At 44.2% G+C, this 17,338-nt stretch overlaps 1 protein-coding gene across 1 annotated transcript in view; it reads left to right on the top strand.

Moving 5' to 3' along the window:
* The window catches only part of MORC2 (MORC family CW-type zinc finger 2), a 1,452,408-nt gene that overhangs the window by 1,113,439 nt on the left and 321,631 nt on the right, over nucleotides 1-17,338 (top strand). The window lies entirely within an intron of this gene.

Here is a 17,338-nt window from a genome sequence, read left to right as displayed (position 1 = left end):
CTTTGCCAGTTTGTGCAGTTGACCCTGACTAGTTGGACTAAAGGTAGTTGTTGGGTTCTGGCATGTCTCTTGACTGGGATGCTCCAGGGATCTTTCTTCTGGAATTATTTTCAGAAGTTGTGGTCAGACTGATCATCATTGCAGTGTACTGATATTAGTGAGTGGAATGAGTCATTTGTTTTTCTGACTGTTTTGGAACTGTCATGTAAGTGTGAGTTTGTTTGTTAACATTCCTTGTCTGCTTGTGAGTTACTGCACAGAAGAAAGCAAGCAGTACAAGAAAATACAGATGTAATAGTGCAGGGCTGGTCTTAAGCATACACTAAAACTGAACACTGAGATGGAAGAGCATTAAGTAAAACTTGAAAATAATTGTATACAAATATACTAAAATCATATTAACATTTAGTTTGTATTGTATAAGAAGAAGAGTATAAAGTTGGAGCAGGAGTGTAATTAAAAAATGAAATGCAAGTAGTAAGGTTTGGATTAGCAATAAGTTAAGGGAAGTTTTTTTTTTTAAATGGAGAGGAAAAGTTAGAAAAAATTAAGTGTTGTTTGGAATAAGGGGATCAGAGAGGTGGAAGAGTGATTTTAAATAAGGGTTTTAACTTAAAACCAAATTTATGTTTAATGTAGTACTCCTAGTTGTAGACCCAGGGGCCAAGTGATGAGAGAAAAGCAGAGTGATTGAGCCACCTTGGGTCACTGGATAGTTGGGTTATGTTATCAGGGGGGTGGCTGAAGTTTACTTTACAACTTGTGTCTGTTGTGTGGCTAGCTTTATGGGTTGTGTTCATTTCAGACTATAGTGAGACTATGAAAATGTGCTTTCCATTTGTAGTGTGAAAGGTTTCATCTTGATTCGAAGTGCAGATATGGATTATACCCTTTTGGAAAATGTTGTTTGTTTTGAATGTCTGTTATATTGTATATCAGGTTTGAGAAGCTCCAGTCTCAGTAGCAGCAGAACTGTTTTAAACATTTCAGCATCTAAAGCTTTCACATGCTACTAGCTCCTATCCTACTACCCACAATGCTCTGATTGAAGATTTTATTTTCAGATGTCTTTTGCTTAACAAAGAACTGTATTGGGGAATTTTTCCAGGATATTTTTTTTTAACTTGCAGATTTGTTCTTCATATTATCTATAAGTCATCTTTATTTGACTTATTCCATTCTTTTACTTCCAAGATTGCTTATGACCACCAGTTTTGTTACTTTTGACAAGCTTTCTGACAGATTTTGTAGGCAAAACCTTTAACTGAAAGATCCCCTTAGGGTTTGCTTGAAAAAAGATTAGTGCCCAGCTTTTTAACAAACTATTTTTGGGTGTCTCAGTTGGATTTTCATATTTTATTTTGGGAGCTCCATCAATGGATTTTTGCTTTTGATTTTGGATTTTAGAATCTTTGTGATGTTTTTCATGTGGTTCACTGTTGCAGTCTTCACATTTGGAAACTCTAACACAGGTTGAGGTGCGACATCTAAGTTAACTTTCAAAGCTCAGCACCTTTCCTCCTTAACTGGTCTGACATCACTTTCACCTCGGAAATTCACGTGCCCATTTTAAAGGTAATGTCCACCTGCACTGTCTCAGTTCTTTCTTGCCATGATGCTGAATGTGCAGTTCATGTGCCAGAACTGAGCTTCTGTTAGTCCATTGGTCCAGGCCTCATCTTAAAAAGAGATATGATTAAGTACTTATTAGGAACCTCTGTTTCATCATTTTCATACAGTTTTTTTTTGTTTATGTTGTGAATTTTGGGTTTGATAAATGTCCGAGTTTAAACCACATGTCTGTGTAGGTAATGATCGCTTCCATCAAGCTTAGCAAGTGTGCACGCAAAAGACTCTATACATGCGTATTGTGAAAATCGTTTAATTTATACCGTCTTGGCTTAGACCACACTTCCAGTTGTGAAGCTTTTCAGGGCTTCAAGCAGAAAACGCTAAAAATGAAATAGAAGTCTGTCATGGCCTACCTGAGCAAAAATTACACAGTATCCTTTGTAGAGACGTTGGCCACGTCACCTGATGCTCAGGTTAGCATTGTGAACATTCCCCTAAAAAAGCTAAAAGAGAAGCATAGAAAGAAGAAACAGGATCCCTCTGAGGAGAAGACTCCAGAAGGGACTCTGATCTGAGTACACCAGTACATTAGATCCATTTGCCACATATTGTGGCATTTGTTACAGCCAATACATTTGGCAATGCACCCTCCACTCATTTGGTATGCAGCACTCTCACTGAACTGAGGGACCTCAGATGCCACCTGCAGTCTATGACAATCAGGCATCCATTGAGAAACACCAGTTTATTAAACAAGTGGTGGAGGTATGCCCTTGATCATTATTGTAGAGGACATCTGCCATACTAAAAAGACCAAGCCCCAGGTTGTCCTTCCCTCCAAGTTGTCCAAGATCTGTAAACATACTGTTGAACCCAGGGCCGCCTCTGAGGTGCAGGCTTCTCTCGGAATTTTTCTGCCACTGGGTGGGCCTGTACTTACTTTCTCCCTCCCCATGCCACTTCCCAAGACTTGAACCACCTGATGCTAGGATTCCTGCAGTTCTCCGTTTTTAACCTGGTCTGCCCCAACCTTGTGTGTCACTGGTCTAACCTTACGAAAGACTTTGGGTGGCTTCCATTAAGAGGGAGAATTGATCTATAGATCCAATATATCTTCACCTTTATCCTATGACACTGCCAATGAAGACACTGGCTTCTGATTCACCACCATTAGATTTGTCCGTTGGAAATACTATCTCACTTATGAGAGTATGCCAGATGGCAAGAATGTAAGGCCACTTCACAGAAAAGGGCTATAAAATTTCTGAGATTAGAGCCATCCAAGATGGTAGCTTTTACTGCAGTGTAGGGGGCACTTCACATGTATTAGATGCAGTTTTCCTGCAGACAGACTGTCAAGCTCCTGTCTCCAAGAACTGATCAATTCTGTAGAGTCCAAGACTCTCTCAAATTCCTCTACAAAAACCCCATTGCAGATCCAGATGCCGTGTTAATCTAGTCTGCCATAGGTGCTAGACTGGCTCCAGGAGGGAACACTGGTAACTAATGATAAGGAAAAGTAGGTTGCTAGACAAATTTGGGAAGAAGGTGTATGCTTCTGCTACCCTGGCCTTTAGGACACTGAATTTCCAGACCCCCGTTTTAGTATTTCAAAGTTATGTCCTGAAGCATCTCTTAAAGATTTGCTGGGAGAATGCAAGAAGAAACCAGCAAGACAACCCTCCTTAATCAAGTCCAAACCTGTCTGCATTTAAAGAAACATGCCATGAAGTGTGGGTATAATTCTTTGGATGCAGTTTCCAGGGCTGCAACTGTATAGGCAGTGTTAAGAAAGACTCTTCTGACTGACGACTTAGACCCTCTCCTTAAAAAGGTATCTATGTCACCAGTGCTGGTAAAAATACTGGGTCAGGGTGTCATAGTCAAGATTCACACAAGTCAGGAAGGGGGGGGGGGGGGACTTTACTCAAAACCATGTCAAACATGGAAAGACAGTCCCCCGAGGCCAGCTTTGGACTTATCAAAGCTGAATAATTCCTTAAAGGTGCCAAAATCCAGAATACTGACTCTGCAGATTACTTCCACTGTTAAGCCCCAGTCTTTTTGATGTATTAGATCTCAGTTGCTTAACTGCCATTTCCCTGTTTTCAAGCATCACAGGAGATTCTTTGCAGTTTACTTCCTTGCCCTTTATTTCAGCTACTGCACCCAGGGTATTTACAGAATGCCTGGTCCCAGTGATAGTTCGCTGCAGAACCAAGGGGATCCACTGCCCTTTTATGCCTGCTGGTAGGCTGTCAGCCTAGTTTTGTAGGAGTATTTGTTTTGCTTGTGTTGGTTGCAGTAGTTTTCTTCTTGCTTTTAAGGTTACATCATCCTTGGATGGTGAATCAGTATTCAAGATATTTTATCTCACCCGTCCGAATGGTCTCCTTATCAGACTACCATGAAACTAACAGCTTGGTTCCTCCAGTTTTCACCATTGCCAGAGATTTCAATCTTCCCAATATGATTGCTGAGATTATATCCACTTCCTAGAAGCCTACTAAAAAAAGGTTCATCACAGCAAATGGAAAATATTTTCTTTTTGAGCAGTAGCCAAAGGTTTGGACCCCTTTTCTGCTCCCATAACCTCCATCTTGGATTTCATATCTGAACTTTTTCAAAAAGGTTCTGGTTATTCTACCATCAAAGTTCAAATGGCAGCAATTTTGAATATTCAGATTAGATGCAATGATACTTCAGTAGCCTTCTTAATTATCTCAAAAGCCTTTCCAACAGGGACTTTTCTGTTATGTCCTCCCATTAAAGGTCCAGTCTCTCCATAGGACATTACCGTCATGTTACAAGCTCGGATATCAGCCCACTTTGAACCTGTGGCCACAATAGATATTTAATATTTAAGTTGGAAAACAGTTTTCTTAGTGACAATCACTTCAGCTAGATTAATTTCAGAATTACTACTACTCTCATATAAACCTCACTTTTTGATTTTCCATAAGGATGTGGTTTCTTTCAGAACTAATGTATCCTTTCTTCCAAAGGTAGCATCAAAAGGTAACTTAAATCACTCCATAGATTTACCAGTGTTCTTTTCCATATCCTTAAAGGAGAATATATTCTACACATGCTAGATGTTCATATTCAACTCAGATTCTGTCTTCATCAGACAAAACAATTGGGGAAATCTAATCAACTATTTCTTGTCTCCCCAAAGTCTAAGCCTGATAGAGCTGTTGTGAAAATTGCACTTTCTAGATGGTTGTCGCTGTATTTCATTTGTCTGTAGTAAGATGGGCTTAAGTTGACAATCTAAAAGGCTCACTCAGCCAAAGCAGTGGCTACCTCAGTGGCCTTTTCCAAGAGATTACCCACCGATGACATTTGTGCAACAGCGATTTGGTCCACTCTGCATCTTGGTCCACTCTGCATATCTTTGTTACTTCTAAACTGGATGTACAATCCAGGTCTCTCTTCCTTTGGTTCCACCATACTCATAAGTAGGTAGTAGGCTATCTGCCCGAGGGCATTTGTAAGCCTAGCCAGAGTGCGTCAACTTTCGCCGCCCCATTGATTAATTAACTGAGCCTCTGTCAAAAAGAGCCAATGAAGTGACCACAGGGGTGTATTTTCTGTTACCCATCCACTCGTCAAGGTTTCTCTTGAAGTGTGTTAGTGAGGGGCTCTGCCTAATGTAGTTAGGAATTTTGTTCCAAAGCATGGGGAGTCTCTGTGACAGGAATCTATCCTTCCGGCATGTTCTATTTATTGTTGTGATGAGGTTTAGCTCACTAGAGCGAGTGGCTCACAGTGACTTGGATTTCTGTAGGTGGAGCATGTCCATCAATTCTGAGTTGGACGTGGCTTTGTAAGTCAGGCAGAGATCACCTCTGAGTAAACGATATGCCACTGAGTACAGCCGGTGTTTTTCCAGTCGGGCTGCATAGGACATATGTTTGAGGCCAGTAATCCTCTTGGTGAGGTACTTTTGTGGTCTTTCCAGCTGTTGGAAGTGTATTGTGAGGTACATCCCAAATGGGGCATTGTACTCTGATAGGTCTGATGAGCGACGAGTAGAGGGGCACTATAACCTCTTTATTTCTAGATGCGCACCCTTTAGTAATTAGATGGGCTACATAGAAGGATTTCCTAACTGCTTTGGCAATATGATTATCAAAGGCGAGATTACTATCTACCTGAGTCTCCAAATTTCTTATTACCTCTTCTGTATTAAGGGGGCTGCCACTTATGTGGTAATTCATGGGTGTTTTGTTTTTCCCAAACGGGATGACTATACATTTTTTGGCATTTAGCTTGAGACCATGACTTTGACACCAGGTGTCCGTCTCAGTAAGGCCCTTTTGGAGAATGTCTGTGTCAGCCGGAGAGTCAGTTATGGCTCCCAGTTTGCAGTCATCTGCGAACTTGGTAGCCGTAGTCCTCCTGTGTTTGCCTGTACTTCTGAGAAGTATATGCCGAACAGTAGGGGTCTCGGGACCGAGCCTTGTGGGACACCACTTGACTGGTTTAGAGTCGGACCTGGAGCCCGCTATTCTTACCGTGTGAGTTCTGTCTGTAAGACAGTTGGCAGCCCATCTCATGAAGTAGGGGTTTATGTTCAGGCTGGTGAGTTTTTTTATAATTCCCGAGTGGGGAATGGTGTCAAAAGCCTTGGCGAGGTCAAGGTAGGCTGTGTGAACCACATTCCCCTCATCTATGGCCTTGGTGACTCTCGAAGAAGTCAACCAGGTTTAGTAGGCATGATCTGCCCTTAAAGCCGAACTGGGCCGGGTCAAGTGTTTGGAGGTTCCCAATGTCTTTGTTAATGAGTTCCATGATGATGTGCTCCATAGCCTTGCAGACCAGGCTAGTCAGGCTTATGGGCGATAGTTGCCAGGGTCAGTTGTGGCCCTTCCTTTGTGGAGTGGAGTAACCGTTGCTGTGTGCCATTCTATGGGCACGTAGCCTGTGGAGAGGCTGAGGTTGAGCAGTTTGTTTAGGTGGGGGGGGTTAGTTCGTTCTGTAGCTCATGCAAGACGCAGCCTGGGACACCATCTAGCCCTATTGACGCTGTGCTTTTGGCTTTTGAAAGGGCTGTTTTCACCTGTGCGTCTGTAATTTCCTGGACACTACACTTTTCCGGTATTGTTGTGGGCCCTTTTGGGGGAGAGGGAGGGGTGAAGTTTGCACTGAATCTTTCTGCCAGGATGTTGGCAATATCAGTAGGTTCAGTATATTTTGTGCTATTTTGCACTAGCTCAGAGCATATCTGCACGTTGCCACTTAGGTTATTGACATAGCTAAAGAAGGCTTTGTGGTTCTAAAGAAGGCTTTGTGGTTATCTTTCAAATCCTTGGTTATTTTTCTTTTGAAGTTAGCCTTGGATGATTTTATGAGGGACCTTAGTTTCTTACTGATACTGATCAGGGATGTCTTTCCTTCTTGGGATTTGCTTTTTTTCTGAGCTAGTTTCCTCCTCCTGTTGTATAGCCTGTTTATGGCAGGGGTCCACCAGACTGGTTTCTTTCTCTTAGGTGAGTGAGTCTTGGTTTTGCTAGGGATGGCACGATCCATGCTTTCTTGTAGGTGCTCAGAGTGCATTTGTAAAGGTTCCTGCATGTTGGACACTGTTATCCTTTAGTGTGGGGGCTGTGAAACTTGCCACCTCTATCTTAAGTAACGTGAAGTTTGCTATAGAAAAGTTTTTCACTGTGGATGTTCTTCATCTCACATTGCTGCAGTCATAACCTGTGGGTAGACCGCTGTCCTCGGTCGGCCCGAATACCAAAGTGTTAGGCTGGCGTCGGTCATGGTCGCTCAGATCTGACGTCAGTACGCCGTGGTACTAAAGCTCATGACCGACGCCATATCCTCAGTCTTTCTTGCCGCATGGTCCGAAGCAGAAGCAGCATTTTGCAAGTGCCGTTCGGCGTCCTGAAATTTTCGTATTCTGAGTTTCAGACCGAAGACCAAGTTGGGCTAAGTACCCCGTTGGGGAATATTTTTGTCTTTTCTTGCCTCAGTTAAATCCGGATGTCAGAAAAAGTGAATAATTGTATTTCTTGTGGGAAACAGATACCTCATAGGGATTACCACTCTCTTTGTATTCCTTGCTTGGGGCCTGAGCACGACGTAGTCGGGTGTCGCTTTTGTGCTAGATTTAATAAGCGCACCATTAAACGCAGGTTAGATTGTGCTAGGCTTGTCTTCGGTAAGCGGTGTAATTACAATATGCCGTCAGATCCTCCGACGCCCGCTACCGCTAAGAAGCGTAAGGAAAAATCGAGTCCAAGCAGGATGAGTCGTCCGTTACGGACGCCGGTTCTTTAGAAACTACGGTGGAATCTGTGGATCCAGCCGAGGTTTCAGCTGAGTCTCAGGGGGAGCCTTTAGTTTTGCAGGATGTGGCCTCTCAGGAGTCTGGTCAGGCTGAGGGGGCCTCTCAGGTTTCTGTAGTCCCTCCTTTGCATAAGGTGGTTAGGCCTTCTACTTCTGTCTCTAAGGTACCTTCCAAGGTCAGGCCTGGTTTGTCTTCCTCTGGCGTCAGCCCTAGTTCTGCAGGTTCTGTACCTAAAAAGCATATGCTGAAAATGGCAGAAGATTTAATTACCTTAATCAGGGTTCTTTGCCCCCTCCAGATAAGAGGCCTAGGGTAGAGCCAGAGGTGGAAGGATTGGAGCATTCTTCAGATTACTCGGAGTCTTCGGCTGAAGACATTCAGGATTTTCCTCCTTATTCTGATTCAGATGCAGAGGATTCTAGTCCTTCTGCTTCCCCCCCAGAGGATTTTTCTTTTTCTGAAACCCTGCATTCCATGAGAGAGCATTTTAAGTGGGAAGGTCAGGATTTCTCAGATTCTAGAAAGAGACTTCGGGAATTTTTGTTTTTACCACAGCATAGGCCCTTGGCTATACCCCCTGTTTTGGATGTTGTTCAGGATGTTTTCTCTGAAGCCTCCCTTAATCCTGATTCTTTGCCTCCTGCCCCGGTCAAGCCAGACCGGTATTACAGCGTGCCTGAGGCTCATAAATATTTGTATAAAAGCCCGAGAGCTGACCCAGAAACTATTAGCCAGGGACCTAAGGGTGTCAGGGCCTCTGTTGTAAAGAATCCAGTTCCTATGGATAAAGATTCTAGAGCTTTGGATAGGTGGGGTAAAAAAGTGTATACCTCTTCCACTCTAGCAATGAGGGCTTTGAATTGCCAGTTTCATATGCTGAAGTACCAGAACTTTCTCCTGAGTCAGTTGAAATCTAAGGTAGATGCTTTGGCAGAGGGCATTGAGTGTAAGGAATTGCGGGATTTAGTTCATGCCTCTGATCAGGTGGGTAAGCATTCTTTGCAGTGTGGTTTTGATGCTCTTCAGGCCTCTTCCAGGGTGGCTGCCACTGGATCAGTTATTCGTAGGCACGCCTGGCTTAAGGATCAGAATTTGTCAGAGCATGTTAAAGCTCGAATTTTGGATGCTCCCCTTCAGTCTGAAGTTCTGTTTGGTTCTCCTGTGGAGTCAGTTTTGAAGAAAATGGAAGACAAAGCTAAGTCTATGCAAACAGTTAAGGATTTTTTACAGGTGCAGCCCCCTAAGTTTAGCAGAAATTGGCCTACTAAGGGATGGGCTTATCCTTCTTTTGATTTACAGTCTAGGGGCAGATCTAGACGTGGTAGGGGCAGAGCTCATGCTCAAGGTTCTTTCCGGCCTAGGACGTGGAGTTCCCCTGCACAATCTTCAGGTGAGGGCAGGGGTCAGCCTTTTCGTAAACAGACCCAATGACCTGTATCTCCAGCTGCCAGATCCCTCCTGTCTGGCAGCTCCTCTGGGAGGAAAGTTGGCACATTTCAGGAAAAATTGGCTTTTAGTCACTCAGGACAAATGGGTGTTGGACATTATAGATCGAGGCTACAAGTTTTATTTTCACACCTTGCCTCCTTTCAAAGGCATGCCAGACGTTCCTTCTCAGCAAAAGGTGGAGGCTCACAAACAGATTTCTTTGCTTCTCAAAATGGGGGCTATCCAGGGGGTCCCTCCGTCAGAAGTAGGCCTAGGATTTTATTCTCGCCTGTTTCTTGTACCAAAGAAAGGAAACACTTGGAGGCCAATTCTGGATTTGTCTATTCTCAACACATACCTGGACATTCCAAAATTCAAGATGTTAACTTTGCAACAACTTCTGCCTGTATTAGGCAAAGATCACTGGATGGTAACTCTGGATCTCAAAGAGGCTTATCTTCACATTCCTATCAGGCCCAGCTGCAGGAGGTTCCTGCGTTTTCGGGCTGGGACTTTACATTATCAGTTCTCTGCATTGCCCTTTGGCTTATCTACTGCGCCCAGGGTGTTCACAAAGGTCCTGGCACCGGTGATAGCCTTCTTAAGGTTAAGGGGAATACAAATCTATCCCTATTTGGACGATTGCCTGATTCTGGCTCCAGACAAAGTCGAGTTACTTCACCATCTACAGTATGTTATGGCAGTGTTAAGGTGCCTAGGGTATTCTGTGAACGAAACAAAGTCCAGTCTAGTACCCTCTCAGGACATGTGCTTTCTGGGTGTGAGACTGAATACAGCTTCTCAGATGGCATTTTTGACCCCGGACAAACAAAGAAATCTTACTCTTTACTTCCAACAATTGTCTCTACGGTCCAGGCTGACTGCAAGGACAGTCCTTCAAGCCTTGGGGTTCATGGCATCTTGTATTCTGGTGCTTCCCAATGCCAAACTGCATATGAGGAAGCTACAATGGTATCTCAAAAGCGTATGGACTCAACACTGCCGCGATTTGGACACTGTCATTCAGATGATACCTTGCATCCAAAGGGAATTTTTGTGGTGGGCTCAGGAATGTCACCTAAACAAGGGACTCTCTGTGACCCGACCGGAGGCGAGTCAGATCTTAACGACAGATGCCTCAGACATGGCCTGGGGAGCACACTTCAATGGAAAATGGGTTCAAGACACGTGGCCTGCCAGACTACAACATTTGCATATCAACATGAAGGAGATGTTAGCAGTCCAATTTGCATTGATGGCTTTCAAGGATTTACTTCACTCAGGACAAGTGTTGATTCAGACAGACAACACAACAGTCATGTGGTACATCAACAAGCAGGGGGGTACCCATTCATACCCTCTTTGCAGACAAGCTATGATTTTGTGGGAGACTGCTCTCAGTTTGCACCTCACCCTTCAGGCAAGGTTTCTGCCAGGAGCACAGAACTCCTTAGCAGATGTTTTGAGCAGACAGATGGTGGATCCCCACGAGTGGAAATTGGATCCTCGTCTTTCAACAGTTGATGGTGGCATGGGGGACTCCAGACATAGATCTGTTCGCTTCTCCACTGAATTACCAACTGCCAAAGTTTTGCACAAAGCTGTTTCACCCACAAGCTTGGAGAGTGGATGCTCTATCATTCAGTTGGAACAACCTTCACGTTTATGCCTTTCCCCCTCTGCCTCTCCTTCCCAAGGTGCTCCTAAAGGTCAGGCAGGACAAGCCTTGCATGATTCTGATAGCTCCAGATTGGCCATGGCAGCACTGGTACCCTCTGCTGAGGACTTTAGTTCGGGAGCCTCCTTGGCCTTTGCCATTAATTCCACACCTTTTGTCCCAGGCAAGCAATCATTTCCGCAATGTCAGGATTCAGTCCCTGCATCTGACAGCCTGGCGTATTCTGTTTTAGACCCTGGGGGGTCGCAGCTTCCTCAACAAGTTTTGAATGTCATTTTGGAGGCCAGACGGCCTAGTACAAGGAAAGTTTATGCTGATAAATGGAGGAGATTTTTTCTTTGGAGCAAAACTAAGAGCTTTGATGTTTCAGTGCCTAATTTGAGTGTTTCCCTTCAGTATCTTACAGAATTATTAGACAAGGGTTTGTCTTTCTCCTCTGTAAAAGTTCATGCTGCAGCCATTTCTGCTCACTATGACTGTGACCCACCATTATTCTCTCACCCTTTGTTCAAGCAATTTCTTAGAGGGGCAAAGAACATAAGACCCCCACATAGAGCTCCTACTCCTTCCTGGGATCTCAATTTTGTGTTGGAAAAGCTCACTTTACCTCCTTTTGAACCTGCAGCTACTTCAGAGTTGAAGTTTTTGTCTTGGAAGACTGCTTTTTTGTTGGCCATTACGTCTGCTAGAAGGGTATCTGAATTACAGGCTCTAATGGCAGTTGAACCCTTCCTGATATTTCATAAGGATAGGGTCTCACTACGTACTAATCCTACTTTTATGCCTAAAGTTGTTTCTAATGTGGCCTTAAACCAATCTATTCATCTGCCTACATTTTATGCTGATCCCCAAAATAAGGGGGAGAAAATTTTGCATTCTTTGGACATTCACAGGCAGTTACGTTATTATTTGAGCAGAACTAAAGGGTTCAGGCAGTCCCAACAGTTATTCATTTCTTTTGCCTTAGGATCTCAAGGAAAACCTGTTTCAAAACAAACTATTTCTAAGTGGATTGGACATTGCATTGCTTTCTGTTATTCTCATCATGGTAAGGAGGTTCCGGCTGGAATCAGACCTCATTCCACTAGGGCTACTGCCACTTCTACTGCTTTTTTAAGGGGAGTAGCTACTAAGGATATTTTGGAGGCAGCTACCTGGAGTTCAGTGCATACTTTTTCTAAACATTACCATCTTCCTCTTTATTCCAAATCTAGGGCTGGGTTTGCCACTGCAGTTTTACAGGGCATGTTAGCAGCTCCTAATGCTATCTGATTTTACCAACCTCCCTTTACCTTTGCTTTGGGATTCTACCCACAGGTTATGACTGCAGCAATGTGAGATGAAGAACATAGTACAGTTTTGTACCTACCATAAATGTAGATGTTCAAGATCCACATTGCTGCAGTCTAATTCCCTCCCTCCTTCCCTCTGTAGTTTGGGGTGGTTGTGTGGTTTGTGGTGTATCTATTGTTGCTATTTTGGTGATTGGGTATTTTTCTATTTTTGGCTATGGCCTTTCTTTTTAAGGCCTTCTGACATCTGGGGCAAGAAAGACTGAGGATATGGCGTCGGTCATGCGCTTTAGTACCACGGCGTACTGACGTCAGATCTGAGCGACCATGACCGACGCCAGCCTAACACTTTGGTATTCGGGCCGACCGAGGACAGCGGACTACCCACAGGTTATGACTGCAGCAATGTGGATCTTCGAACATCTACATTTATGGTAGGTACAAAACTGTACTTTTCCTTGGTTGGTGGTGTGGTGTGGACATCCAGAGTGATTAGTTTATGGTCTGATCTAACCAGTGACGGGTTGACCTCCAGTGCGGAACACCTGTCGCCTATGTTGGTGATGACCAGGTCCAATATGTTTTCACCTCTGGTAGGGGAGTTTACCAGCTAATCCAGGGCATTTGAGTTGATAAATTCCAGGAAGCGCTGGACCTGGGAGTTTGCACTAGAGTAGTTTTCCCAGTTAACGGTAGGGTAATTGAAATCACCCAATATCAGGGTGTTCAGTAGGACCTTCATGTTTTCCATTTTCTCCAGAAAGGCAAAGTGGTGGTCCTGGGTCATGGAGGGTGATCTGTAGCAGGCCACTATTTGCATTGCAGATTTGCCCGATGTTAGTTGCACTTGGATGATCTCAGAGGTATCACGCTGTGCCAGTAACCTGGAGGTGTAGGTATCCTTGATGTATATGGATACACCCCCTCCTTTTGTGTTTTGGTCCATGTTCTGTGGCCGAAATGTGTGGTATGAGTTGTAGCCCGGTAGTGCTGGGGTGCTCTGTGGAGCCTTGAACCAGGTTTCAGTTACTGCACAGATGTCGACGTTCTCCATACTGAGGAGTGGTTCAAGCGCATTTTGAGATTTAAACTCCTGGCGTTGAGTAGCATAACCCTCATTTTTTTATTTGTGCTGTTTATGTTGGTGGGTTTGACTTTTGAGCCTTGCCTAAAAAGGCACTATGGGGGCAGCAAGAGCTTTGACCAGTATTCGAAAGCCTAGGGGTGACAGGTGCAAGCTGTCTCTTGCGAAGCAACGAGGCTTATCGATTATGTCGTCCCAGGCTGACAGCCACTGGGATCCCCTTTGAGTGACACCAGAACTTAGCCAATTGTTGAAATTGATCATTTTTTCTTTATACTGCATTATCATTCTTGGTGAGGACAGGATGCTACTCAGGGTCAGGGTCATACTCGCCTGGGCTACATGAGCAGAGAGATCTTCCATGTCTCTTTTCATGTAGTCCAGGGAGGTACATCTCAGGTCATTCACACCAACATGAACAATGACAGAGTCATATTTGTACTTGTTCTGGAGTGACCTGAGCGCTTGTGTTATGTGGCGGATACTGGCTCCCGACAGGCAGCTAACAGTAACCTTCTTGTCCAGCCTAGTGAGTGGGACGTCAGTGTGCCTGGCCATAGAGTCGCCTGTTACTAGTGTGTTAGGTATGTTATTTCGCCTTAAGGGCCGTGATTGTGCGGCACACTGATTTTGTGTTTTATGTGTTGTCTGGTTTGTGATGAGAGGTGCAGGTTTTTTGGGTGTCTGCTTTGGAGGTCTCTAATGCTTTTGCAGGTTTTTATTTAGAGCCTCCAAGTATGATTTTGTGTATTTTTTGCCAGTGCTGTAGTATGTCTATGTGAGGCTGGAGGTGTGGTGCAAGTGTTAACCACCTCCTCATGACTGCTTGTTCCAGTCTTGGGTGTAGAGAGCTTAGCCTTCAATTTAGCTATAGAATTGTATTTCTCGCATATGTTCATGTTTTGTGGTTGGAGGGGAAGAGGGTTGTCTGTGTACATGAGGCAGTTGTAACATTGCCTCAGGATACCCAGGTTCACCAGCTGGACTGGAGAGTATACCTGAAATTGGCCTTTGGTCATGCCTGAATAGTAGGGTGAGCTGCTTAGTCACTTGGTTGGTGAGGGGTGAATAATGAGCCTTGCCCTGCTGGGCAATCAAGTATTGGGGTATATTAGGGCTTGCTATTATGTCTGAGCAAGTGCTGGACTGTGTAGGATGCTTTTTAAGTGCTTAGGTCCATCCTTGAAAATCACCCAGAAAGACAGCTTGGGAATCTGTCCCATATGTTAAATAGGACAAAAATAGACAAGGTTGGACACAGAAGTTATGAACTTGCATAACTATAGAGCCATGTTTGATTTTCATCCTGATCAACTCCCCCAGCCCCCTTGCCAAATTGACATACATGTGTAGCTTTGAGATGATTGAGACGCCAGACCATGTGAGCAACCCTGTCTGTGTTTTCCTGATCCCTTTTTCTATATTGATAGTCTGATTTCTGATATTTGTTCATATATAGGTCTGAGGTCTCTGGTAAAGGGCAAACTTGATCGGAGGTATTAGGATGGAGTTCAGGTAATTGTGAATATGAGGAGGAGTCAGAGTCCTGAAATTGTGAACTCTTCAAATTTGGTGCTAAGGTTAAATCTGGAAGGATCTGCCATCCCATATGTTGTACCGGATGAAAATCGGACAACATGGATCTATCATTATGGTAAGTACATAACTTAAGATGTTCTTCGTGCTTCACTATTGCAGTCCTGACTTGTCAGATTTCCTGCTTGGGAAGCCCTTGGTTGGCCCAACTACAAGAGTAAAAACTCCCTCCTCGCTGAGCTGGCAGACACCCTACCCTGATGTCAGGACAGTTGGGTATAAAGGGAGCCAGCCGATGCCATGACACCAGTCTTTCTTGTTGTCAGAACCCAAAGAAGTTGAGTGCATTGGCCTTTCCCCACCAGAGCAAGAAATTCTTCTAAAGCTAAGTACCCCATTGGGGAACTCTTTCTTACTTGTGACTCATGTCAGATAAAGTTAACAACTGTCTCCGTTGTGGTAAACAAATCCCCCCATAGAGACTTTCATACGTTGTGTTGCTTGTTTTGGCCCAGACCACAGTGTCCTAAATTGCCATCTGTGTCACCTTTTCAATCAGTATTAGAACTGTAAGGCATAGGGCCAAAATTTTGTCTAAGCACCTTAGACAGCAATCCGCTTGTCATCACACGATGGACTCCCATTGGTCATCCAGAGGTTGAACTCCCTAAACAAAGAAGGAAAAAAGATCCAAGCTTAGGGTCTTGGATGGCAACCTGTCTGTCTGCCAGTCCCCCAAGGCTCATATCTCAAAGGAAGGAGAGGTGCCTTTGCAGCCCCCTTCTGCAAGCGAGGTGGTGGCTCAGGCCTCTGTCGAGACCCTTTTGTAGTCCGACATGCTTTCGGATCCCTCAACTTCAACTCAGGCCTTGGGTTTGTTTCATTGGTCAGATCCAGAGTTGCTAAACTCAAATGATCCTCAACCAATGACAGTCTTTCGGGGCGTCCGCTAACACTGGGTATTTCTTTCGGGGCGTCCGCTAACACTGGGTATTTCTTTCAAGGAGACTGGTGTCAGAGTAGCTGACGTACACAGGCCTAAGGCAAAAGCTACACCTAAAAAGAGCGCGATCTTTGGTATTTTGCCTAGTTCTGCCGGATCCTGCTCACAGGTTATCAGGATTTGGTCAGGTTGGCCAAGGACCTTTCTTTGACCAGAGACAGGCAGCACCAATACCACCCCACACACACACACACACACACACACACACACGAATCTTCACCAGGAAAAAGGAAGAGTTAGCCTACACCTGAGACCTTTTCATAACCCCCTGATTCAGATGAAAACACTGATCAGGAGCGTTCTATCTTTGAAGAACCCTTCCTTTACCTCCTTTGAGGATTCTGATTCAAAAGAGGTGTGTTACCTTCTGGTTCACCCCTCGAGGACGTTATCTTTGAGGAGACTCTGCATGCCATGAGAGAGTGTTTCCATTGGCAGGCACAGGAATACCCAGAAGCTAAAAAGAGGGTCAGGGAGTTCCTAGATCTCCCTCAGCACAAACCCTTAGCTATCCCTTCAGTTTTAGAAGTGGCAGAAGATGTTTTCATTGACTCATCTCTCAATCCTGACTCTCTTCCCCTAGCCCCTTGTTAACCAGACAGGTTTTACAGGGTACTGGACTCTCATAAATTCCTTTTTAAGAACCTCTCTGCTGACCCAGAGGAGTTAGGGCTAGTACTTCTAAAACCTATTACATTGCCTACGGACAAAGAAAGCAGGGCATTTCACAGGTTTGGGAAGGTTTACATTTCCTCTGCCCTGGCCATAAGGGCCCTCAGTTGCCAATTCCGTATGATAAAATACTAACAGGGCATTTTGGAAAAAATGAAGCAAAAGATTTCCTTCCTGTAGGACAAGAATACCTCCAAGGAATTTCTGGACCTGTGCCATTCCAATGCCCAGGTAGCTAGGCACTCCTTGCAATGTGGTTATGATGCTCTAGAGGCATCTTCCTGTGTTGCTGTCTCTGGCTCGGTCTTCGAAGATATGCTTGACTTAGGGCACAGGCATTACCAGAGCATGTCAAATCTAAACTGATAGATGCACCCCTGGATAAGGATTCCCTTTTTGGTGCCCCCCCCCCATACCTTTATTGAATTATCATTTGTGACATTGGCAAATTTACATTCATATGGAAGTAATCAAAGTATGTTAACATAAACATTATACTTCACATGTATTGCTATATGTCCTATAACCTAAACAATATTACATAAATTATTTAATTCCTGCCTTTTTTTTTTTTAAAACAAGAAACCACTTTTTGAACCAAATGCGGATGCTGCATTAAAAATTTTAGAGGATAAAGCAAAATCCATTCAAACAGTTCAGACTTCCTCCAATTCTAGCCACCTAGGTTCAGTAGGAATTTTCCAACTAAGCATTGGTCCTTTCCCTCCCAATCAAAACCCAGTCAGAGGAAAACCCAAAGGGAAAGGCCTCA

This window comes from Protopterus annectens, chromosome 4.part0 (assembly GCF_019279795.1).
Source record: "Protopterus annectens isolate FY-2018-M chromosome 4.part0, PAN1.0, whole genome shotgun sequence".
In the NCBI taxonomy this organism is placed as follows: domain Eukaryota; kingdom Metazoa; phylum Chordata; order Ceratodontiformes; family Protopteridae; genus Protopterus; species Protopterus annectens.
Note: the sequence above shows the minus strand (reverse complement) of the source record. Positions and strands in the feature narration are given on the sequence as shown.